This window comes from Erpetoichthys calabaricus, chromosome 1 (assembly GCF_900747795.2).
Source record: "Erpetoichthys calabaricus chromosome 1, fErpCal1.3, whole genome shotgun sequence".
In the NCBI taxonomy this organism is placed as follows: domain Eukaryota; kingdom Metazoa; phylum Chordata; class Cladistia; order Polypteriformes; family Polypteridae; genus Erpetoichthys; species Erpetoichthys calabaricus.
In genome coordinates this window covers 167,367,431-167,378,121 of record NC_041394.2, presented here as the reverse complement: position 1 = coordinate 167,378,121, position 10,691 = coordinate 167,367,431, and the positions used below count along the sequence as shown (strand labels likewise).

Here is a 10,691-nt window from a genome sequence, read left to right as displayed (position 1 = left end):
AGCAATTGACACTATGAGAAGGATTTTAAAGCCACAGAGTTTATGGGCAACTTCAATAGACAACAGGAGAGATATGATTGTGAAGTTAAACTGATTCTAAAATTTAACACATTACAACATAGTTTAAACAGAGACAAGAGTTTTAGAACCAAATATGAGGACTATTTACATCTCTTCCACTGACCCAGACAATATGACTACAGATCCTTATTGTAAAGAAAAAGTTTTTAGACAGTTATCTTATCAAAATATCTTTACTAAAATGAATTTTAGGCTGGAGAGGTCTGTTAATTTTTGCCATTGAAGATGACCCACTTAAAGGTTTTGTTTCTGACTGGATGTGGTATTTGGATACAGGACCCTGGATTTGTAAAACAGCAATGCAAACCATTGCATAAATTGACAATTTGTTTACAAGATGCAGATGCAATAAATCAACTTTACATTTCCAAACAAATGACAAAAGTCATTTCCAAAGTATACCTGAGCAATAAAAAAGTAATTAAAAAAGACAATACAAAAGCAAAAGAAAAAAAATATTTCAGTAACATCAAAGAGTGGGCATACTTTTTCCATTAATCTTCGCCTGCAGTTGTTGGCCCCACAGGTAAGTAGACTAAAGGTAGGTTTATTTTTTTTCTTTTAAAATATTAATATGAAATCAAAAACAACATCTGCTATAAACATGTTTGTGGTTAGAGTGGTTAAGGGAAGTGTAGGACACCCTTCATCAGAGAAGTTGTTAGCCATTTAAAGTGTTTATGGAGGAATGCAACTTCTTGAAGAGATTTGTCATTTGCATGAAGTACAGTGAAATTTTTATTTGAATATGATAACAATCATGCAGCCATGTCCACTGAATTACAAATTCAGACAAATATAACATACAATTAATGATGTAATGAGCAAATAACATTTTTGAAATTCATAGTGAAATGGAAGTCATTTTTTTCTAGAAAGTGAACTCTGAGAAATGAAGTGATGTTATTAGATTTGCTTTGTGTAACTAGTCCAAAACCATTTCCTGCCATGCACTCAATGCTTCCAAGGCAGGTTCCAGTCCCTGATACCCTGAATTGGATTAAGTGGGTGTGACAATGTTTTATTGCATGTTAAAAAAAGATAAAACTTTAGTGATGAGTGAAACAACTTACTCAAAATTTAATTTACAGTGAAACTGTATTTTGGAAAGTGAGGGGATGCCTGAGGAGTGGAGAAGAAGTGTACTGGTGCTGATTTTTAAGAATAAAGGGGATGTGCAGAGCTATAGAAACCACAGGGGGATAAAATTGATGAGCCATAGCATGAAGTTATAGGAAAGAGTAGTGGAAGGTAGGTTAAGAAGTGAGGTGATGATTAGTGAGCAGCAGTATGGTTTCATGCCAAGAAAGAGCACCACAGATGCGATGTTTGCTCTGAGGATGTTGATGGAGAAGTATAGAGAAGGCCAGAAGGAGTTGCATTGTGTCTTTGTGGACCTGGAGAAAGCATGTGACAGGGTGCATCGAGAGGAGTTGTGGTATTGTATAAGGAAGTTGGGAGTGGCAGAGAAGTACGTAAGAGTTGTACAGGATATGTACGAGGGAAGTGTGACAGTGGTAAGGAGTGACGGATACATTCAGCGTGGAGGTGGGATTACATCAGGGATCAGCTCTGAGTCCTTTCTTATTTGCAATGGTGATGGACAGGTTGACAGATGAGATTAGGCAAGAGTCCCCGTGGACTATGATGTTTTGCCAATGACATTGTGATCTGTAGCAATCGTACGGAGCAGGTTGAGGAGACACTGGAGAGGTGGAGATATGCTCTAGAGAGGAGAGGAATGAAGGTCAGTAGGAACAAGAGCTGGAGGTAGCAGAGTTAAAGATGCTATGATTTGCACTGGGTGTGACAAGGATGGACAGGATTAGAAATTAGTACATTAGAGGGTCAGCTCAAATTGGACGGTTGGGAGACAAAGTTAAAGAGGCGAGATTGCGTTTTTTTAGACATGTGGGAGGAGAGATGCTGGGTATAATGGGATAAGGATGTTAAAGATAGAGCTACCAGGAAAGAGGAAAAGAGGAAGGCCTAAGAGAAGGTTTATGAATGTGGTGAGAGGGGACATGCAGGTGGTGGGTGTAACAGAGCAAGATGTGGAGGACAGGAAGATATGGAACAAGACCCTAATAGGAGCAGCCAAAAGAAGAAGAAAACTATGATGTTCACTTTGCCAATTGTAAATCTTGCTGATTGCAACCCTAAAAAGGCACCTGAAACAAGTTACATGGAGCATGCAAACTTTCATCTTCAGGAATCAACAAACAGGAAAGTGCGCTTGCAAACAGCATTCTGAAAGCACAGTAACATGCATGATGGTTTGCTTTAGTGTATCTGGCATGTCTTCCTTTGAAAAATATGCAGCATGTCATATTTTTAAAAAACAAGCTACACTTCCATGGTGATATGAACAAGATGCTTACACTGTGTGTGTACAGCCGATTACTTGTACAGTGGAACCTCGGTTCACGAACGTCTTGGTACACGTACAACTCGGTTTACGACCAAAAAGTTCGCCAAACTTTTGCCTCGGTTCACGACCACACACTCGGTATACGAACAAACCAGGTTCCCTTTCGGTTTGTACATGTTCAGTCTCTCCCTGTGCATTTCCTGTGCAGCAAGCAAGAGAGAGAGCGAGAGAGCACGGCACACACACACACACACACACAGAGGCATCCCGAGAGAGAGGCAGAGCAAGAGACAGAGGCACACACACAGGCAGCGCGAGACAGAAAGAGCCGCGCACACACACAAAAGCACGCGCGCGAGAGAGGCGCGCACACACACACACAGGAGCGAGCTAGAGAGACACACACACACAGGCGCTCCAGGCTCGCAAAAGAGAGATGCATGCACACACACACACACACACAGGCACGAGAGAGAGAGCGAGCGAGGCACGCATAAGGTAGAGAAGTTTTGTTTTCAGTTCTATTTACAGTGATCGGTTCGTAGCCTGCATTGTTGCAATGTTACTTTTCTTGGTGGTTTATTAAATTACGGATTTTTCAAATGTTCATTTTTTCCCCTGTGCTTAAAACTCATTAAAAAAAGTGTTTTTAGCGAGCAGTTCCTAGCACTATAGCGCGAACTATTGCAGTGTTAGTTTTCTCTGTTGTTCAAGGTTTTCTCAGTGTTATTCAATGTTTTTACATTTAGTTTACCATTACACTGTGCATTCTATGGTATAATTAACTATATTTGTGCTTAAAAGCTAAAATATATATATATATATACATACAGTTCGTACAGTCTGGAACGGATTAATTGTATTTACATACAATCCTATGGGAGAAATTGCTTCGGTTCACGACCAACTCGGTTTACGACCAGAGTTTTGGAACGAATTATGGTCGTGAACCAAGGTTCCACTGTATTACTATAGGTGCACACAGAACAAGTCTTATGATAAAGTTTTTATGGAGAAATATGCCTTGATTTCTACTCAGAAAAAACATTTACTCTACACACTAAAATTCTTTTTATGAGTTTCACTTTTTGCAATTGTATAATCATCACCAATTCAGATTCATGAAACTGCGTGAAAGGAAACTTCCCTGTTTCACTCATCACTATTAAACCTCATTATCTAATTAAACCACACAAAAAATAAATGTTTTGAAACATCCTGTGTGTGAGACTCATGCTTTCTTGTATATACTGCTATCTGAAGATATTTTTATCCTACTTAAATAGTAGTGGAAGTACATTAAGCCCAATATACAAAAAGGCAAAATAAAAATGAAGCAAAGATATCTCAAAATCATATGATAAAAGAAAATAAGCTATGACATATATTAAAAACATAATCAAAATTTGTATCCAGCTTAATGTCAAATGTGCATGCTGTGTCATAAGAAAAAAGAGTACGGATAATAACATAATTTTAAGCTCGATACAGATGCTAAATGTAATACTGTTTCTGAAAAGATTTCCATTTCATTCAAAAGAAAAGATCCAGAAGTCAGCCTGCAAACTAATTGCATATTCAGGCCACTAGGTGTCACCAAAAGGATAAGCAACATCTGCTTGTGGCAAAAAAAGAAAAATAATGAAAATTGAATTTCAAATTGTTGACTGTAAAGTCACGGTATACCGTGACTTTACAGTCAACAATTTGAAATTCAATTTTCAGTAAAGCCTAATAAAATTTAAATCTGGATGAATCTGAAGATTTCAAAACCCACTGCATATACACTCAATCTTATCTTCCAATATTTTGTCACCAGTTTAAGAAATGTTTCTTTGGAATGTGAGAGGAAAAATTGAATACCTGGAGAAAAAACACCTAAGGCAACAGCATCTGGAAATAACTGTCACTCATTTGTTGTTGTAAAATCAGAAAGATCCATAAAGTGAATTACAAACTTAAGTCATTAATATGATATATGCACAATTGTTCAACAAAAAGATCTATCCATTATCCAACCCGCTACATCCTAACTACAGCGTCACAGGGGTCTGCTGGAGCCAATCCCAGCCAAGACAGGGCACAAGGCAGGAAACAAACCCCAGGCAGGGCACCAGCCCACCGCAGGGCACGCACGCACACACACACACACACACACCAAGCACACACTAGGGACAATGTAGTCCCTAATGCAATGCCAATGCACCAAACCTACATGTCTTTGGACTGTGGGAAGAAACCGGAGTACCCAGAGGTAACCCACGCAGACACAGGGAGAACATGCAAATTCCACGCAGGGAGTTGGAAATTTCCTTTGGAATTTTGTCAGCATGTGAAGTATTTCAGCAGGCTACTGCTCAAATAATAGATGTTTTGAAAAGTGGGATTAAAGTCATTGATGGCATCTTAGTCTGGGGATCAGCAGTTAAAAGAGCACAATCTTGGATTTATCAGTCACACAGCAAAATCCAAAGTGTTAATTTCACAACTACAATGTTAATTTTAACTCTTCTTCAGTTTATATAGGTCCACACCAAATCAAGTTTAACATACACTTTGTGTAGTGTTATATAGTGTTATATTTTTCACACTTGTCAGGTGTTGAAATCAACACTGTGTCACAAACTTGACAAACAGCCATAGCAAGGTTTGGGGCAGCCACCCATATATTATTTCCTGCCTGCAAAACTGAATAAAGTGATAGCACTGATGTGCACAAATCAGAGTCCAAAATAGAACTGAGGGGATAGGAGTAAGGTGGCAGCTTTTAAAGGCCAGTATAAGAAGTGACCTCAAAGGGGCCGGAAACGGAAGGGTTTCAGAAGGGCTTCATCCATAGGCTCGGACCTGGAAGTGACGTCAAAGGGGTCAGAACCAGAATTGATGTCATTAGGGCCAGACGGAATTTCCCATGAACAGTCTATAGAAAAGCAAGCAAAAGAGTCAGTGCACTCTGCCACAGCCCGGTCTGGCTCGGAATGAGGGTATCATTCAAGCCCTTTAGCTGCCTCCCATGCGCACGTGTGTGACAACTGTAAGAGCTAATTTTTTTAAACACCAGCAGAGTGTTTTGGGAATTTGGTTTACATCAAGTGTATGTTCAAACACTCTGCTGGTGTTAAAAAAATTATCTCTTACAGTATTGATTTCAACACCTGACAAGTGTGGAGTGTCAATATGCCAATAGTTAGTGTTTGTATATCTGGAATTTAATTATTTTAGATGCAATATTAAGTTACTGCACCTCATTTTATTTAGAGGCTAACGTCACATTAATAAAAGTTTAATGTATATACATTACACACCAGATTTAAAAAAAAAACACACAAGAATTAAGACTTTTCAAAATGTTTGTTTTATTAAATAAAACTGTTTACAAAATATTTCAAAACTTTTAAAACAAAAAAAGCAGGTTTCCCATCCAAGAGCATTTAAATAAATTAAAAAAGCTCAGTCTCAATGGCAATTTATAGAGGATACAAGGGTTAATTTACATATTTGTAAATGTACATATAGGTTACAGCTGCTATTAATCCTTTTGTGCAGACACTGAGCTCATCAATATACATGGCAATTGTGTAAAAAAAATAAAGTGCTAGAGTGACCATTTATAAAAGATAAAATTAAATAAATGGCTTTAGACAACATTTGCCAGAGATTCTTCATAGGCGAGGTTAAAGACATAATGAACTTTGAAAAGTTAACCTATGGCGCTCAGGGAGGTGGTTCCTGCACAAGGAATGAGCTGATTGTCAACAACCACATCAAAATTGTTGATCCAATTCTTGGTTTGTCCTACTGCAAGTTTAGTATGGTTGGTGACCTTCTCTCCTGCCGAGATGTTCTTTAGTGCTGGTATAGGACTATAAATGAATGACAAGTTACTTTTGCATTTGATAAATACGCAGAACTTTCAAAACAGAACAGAATTATTTAGTGCATTAAATACTTCAAACAATGAACAACATTTTATCAGGCTGAAAATATGAAAAGTGTAATTCCTGTCATGTTCAAAGGGAAGACGAAAATATTCTAGAAAACAAAGACAAGTGCAGATATGGTTAAAATTGATATTAAATTTACATGTCATCAATAAAACTAAAAAAAAACACATTACATATTGGTCTTGAGTGAAAAGCAAGAGAATAACTTCCTTCAGTACCAATCAACCAAAAAAAATAATCTATAACTGTACAACACTTTGCAAAGACATTGATCTCACCTTAGTAAATTTACCTTATGAAAATGTACAAGCCTGTCAACAGCATCAGTTGGACTGATGTTAGACTTGTTTCATACTGCAGAAGTTGGTAGCAAATACAACAGCAGCAAGAAAGAGGAAATGTCACCGTCCCTCTCTGATGGAAAAGAGAAGGGGTCAATATTCAGAAATATTAATTAATATGTAGAACAGAGAGCCTTTTCAGCCATTTAAAACTTCAATATACCACTTACCATTTTCAGACTGTTTCTCTGCTGTACGGTTATGACTTTGAAGTTCTGCTGTCAAAGTGAGAAACTTTGCTTCTTCGATGACTTTCTGCTTGAATGCAGTCTCCCACTGCTCAAGCAATTTTGCTGATGTTTCAGTATTGAACAGCAAAATATAGTCTTGATTCACCTAATGAAATTGCATACAGCAAAACAACACAAAGCCATCATCTCTGAATCACACTTAATTCCTTAAACCTAGAAATAAATAGAAGAGAATGTTTGCACTTACCAAACCTTTAACATTTAAAAAATCTTGGAAAGATTTTTAATATGTGTAAGAATGACGGTATATAGCGCCTGACCCGACACAGATTGGACACGGGAGGCACGTGTAAAAACAAACAAGCTTTTATTTTTCTTCAGCTGAAGGGCACGTCTTCCCCGTAATCCCTCCAGCCACAACATAATCCCAAGCACAAATAAACACAAAAGCACTATCCTCTCTCTTCTACCACCACTCCTCCACAAGCTTAGTCCTCCTCCTCCCGACTCTGGGCGCTGAGTGGTGGTTGCTGGCTCCCTTTTATCAGGCACCCAGAAGTGCTCCAGGTGGTTGATTGCTAACATCTGGCTGCACTTCCGGGTAAGGCAAAACCAGTGCCCAAAAGAGTCCAGCTGCTCCTGTTGCAGCACCCCCTGGTGGCGCCTGCGGAACCCCACAGAGCTGCGCAGAACTCCAACCCCCATGAAGCCCTGGGGGAGTCCGAGGCACTTCTGCAACCCAGGGAGGCTGCCATGTAGCATCCGGGGGAGATACTGGGCTTCCCACCCTTGTCCCCCTGGCAGATGTGGTGAAGGGGTGTCCCGGCCAGGCATGGGCCACAGCCATCTGTCACAGACGTCAGTTAACCTTTCTGGGATATGAACGAGTTCTTGGCGATGCATAAAGGTTTGATTCATCTTTTGCTTAACTTCAGTTTCATCAGATGTGTGAAGAAGGAATTAAATGACTTCTCTGTATGCATCTCTACCAAGTTGTTCAGTGTTCTCTATTCTTCGTTGACGACTTGATCTACCAGTCTCACAAGACATCATGCAAACACGTTATGGATTCTTCCTTGACAGAGTTTTAAGTCACCATGCAATGAATCCTGTTCCCTTCTCTGGATCATAAAAATGTTCCTAAAATGAAAGGACAAACAAAGAAGCAATAGATAGATAGATAGATAGATACTTTATTAATCCCAATGGGAAATTCACATTCTTCAGCAGCAGCATACTGATTAAAAACCATGCCAAATGAACATTGTCAAATACTTGCAAAACAAAAATGTTAATAAATAAAATTCATGTATTTATTTTAAATAAATCATTGCAGTATTTAACTACATAAAAGTACATGAATGTGAATGAAGTGTGCTTACATAGCCCATCGATGAATATGGGGCTCTAGAGCAGGGAAAAGAGAAACAATGGCCAAGGCAAACTGTATGTCTCTCTCTGTTTAGAAGTGGGGATCCTCCTGAAAATTTTATAAGATTAAGCAGAACTTAGTCATTTATCCAAAACTTAAACCTCCATATCTATATGAATAGACCCAAAGAAAGCTTGAGATTGTGTGCATTTATCAATGCTCTGGTATCTTACCCATCAACCTCTGTCATATGGCTAACAAGAATGTTAACAAGCTGCCGTGGTGTGCAGTGCTTCAGTGTTTTAGTTAACTCATATTCTTCAAGAACATCCATACCACCTGTTTTTTCTTTCAGGGCGTTTTGAACAATCTAGCTATTAAACATAACAAATTTATGAAGGGGTGGAATGATGGCATAATGAAAGCAGATATATCCACTGTAGCAGTAGAGGTATCGATCCACCTCTTGAACCCTCAGGTACCACTCCAAACACCAGGTAAAAGCACAAGACTTCTTTATTTTACAATAATCACGTGCACAAAGCACCCTCCACTCCACACTGCTCATATAATAAACAATACTCCAAATACTAATACAATTACCAATCCTCCTCTCCTAGACACTTGCCACCCTACCTCCCAGCTCAGCTCAGTGTACTGGGCTTTCCCAGAGTCTTTTATACCCCCTGACCCGGAGGTGTTCCTGTTCCATTACCCACAAATCCTTATTCCTTCCGGGTCAGGGTAGAAGTCCTTTTCTTCAACCTGGAAGTACGTCATCTCTCCTGTTCACGTGACCAGGACGTACTTCCAGGTTATAGGGCACATATGAGTCCACGGGCCTCCCCACAGCGACTCCCAGTGGTCCCCAAGGTATCCAGCAGGGCTGTGTATAAAAACTACATAGTCCATGAGGCCCTCCTGGAATTCGGGGCACGTCCATGTTGTTGGAAGAGCTCCTCCTGGCGGCCTGGGGGTGAGGGCCGGAATATGAAGCATGCAATCCATCACACCACATTTACCAGTTTTGCCTTAAGCACCGGTCATTTCTCTGGCTATTTCTCTTGCTAGAGTTTGAGCTTGCAGACAGGTTCTGCATCTTCTACATCACTGGAGTTTGAAAATCTATCAGTGCATGTATTTGGTGTTGAGATAGCTGTGGGTGAAAATTAATTTTTCAAAAAGGGAAGATCAATATTGATTAATTTTCAAATATTTTATGAAGACATTTGAACATTTCTGAAAGAAATTATATGCCATCAGAAAGATCCAGGTCAGTGAAACGTCCTTGTGGAGGACAGTTTACTGTGAAGCATATCTGTAGGTTGCTCAGAATCAACTCTTGAAAAATATCTTCCTCCACAGTAGTATCTGTCTCATCAAAGACTTGAGGTGCATGGTTTGCTATAAGCCCTTTTTTTTCCACTAAAACAGGAGAAATTTGATAATGTCAATAAAATGAATTTTTCAACTCAGAAGAAACATTAGCTAACGCTTAATTAAATTCAAACTTACCTTTGTTTAGAAACTCCTAAAATTTGAATCCATCTTGCAATTTGACGTATTTCTTCCATTGAAGGTAATTCACCTTCTCCAGCATGATGAACCCTAAAAAAATCACTTCGATATTTGCTTAGAACACAGATGTCAAACTCTAGGGGCCTCATGTATAAACGGTGCGTACACACAAAAATGCTACATACGAACATTTCCACGCTCAAATCGCAATGTATAAAACATAAACTTGACATAAAGCCACGCACATTTTCACGGTAGCTCCAACCCTGGCGTACGCAAGTTCTCCACTTGGTTTTGCAAACTGGTAGCACCTAGCGTCAAAGCAGTGCTACTGTTCCTGTTTGGTTACCCTTTCTTTTTTAGATCCACATCCCTGATGCGGCTTTATTATATACACTGAAACTAACTGCATATTGTTTATTAGTTTAAGGCATCTGATTGTAATTAACCTGTAACAATATAATGGTCCAGAGAATGGTCAAACTATTATAAATACCATAGCTGCTTTAGTGTTGTTACTCTCACTGCACCTTCTTTTTCTTCTTTCAGCTGCTCCTGTTAGGGGTTGCCACAGCGGATCATCTTTTTCCATATTACTCTCACTGCACCACTCGGAGTATTTATATCACTATATCTGAGTGGGGAATCACAGCTCTACAGCAACTGATCGGAAAGAGAATTATCAGTATACAGCCTCAAGCACACGCTGCCTCAGCCATGCTGTCTATTGAACTGCTCTCATACGGCAAATGCTTCAGAGCCTTTCCTGTACGGACCTCACAGTTCAGAAACAGTTTCATCCCAAGAACTATAAACGCACTCAATCAGTCCATCAAGTGCTCCTTGTAAAACTGTTTGTACTTATAAGTATAA

The 10,691-nt window shown here is 39.2% G+C and overlaps 1 pseudogene; it reads right to left on the bottom strand.

The window, feature by feature from the left end:
• Nucleotides 1-6,089: 6,089 nt before the first annotated feature.
• On the bottom strand, nucleotides 6,090-9,967 carry LOC114653133 (uncharacterized; annotated as a pseudogene).
• Nucleotides 9,968-10,691: the final 724 nt, after the last annotated feature.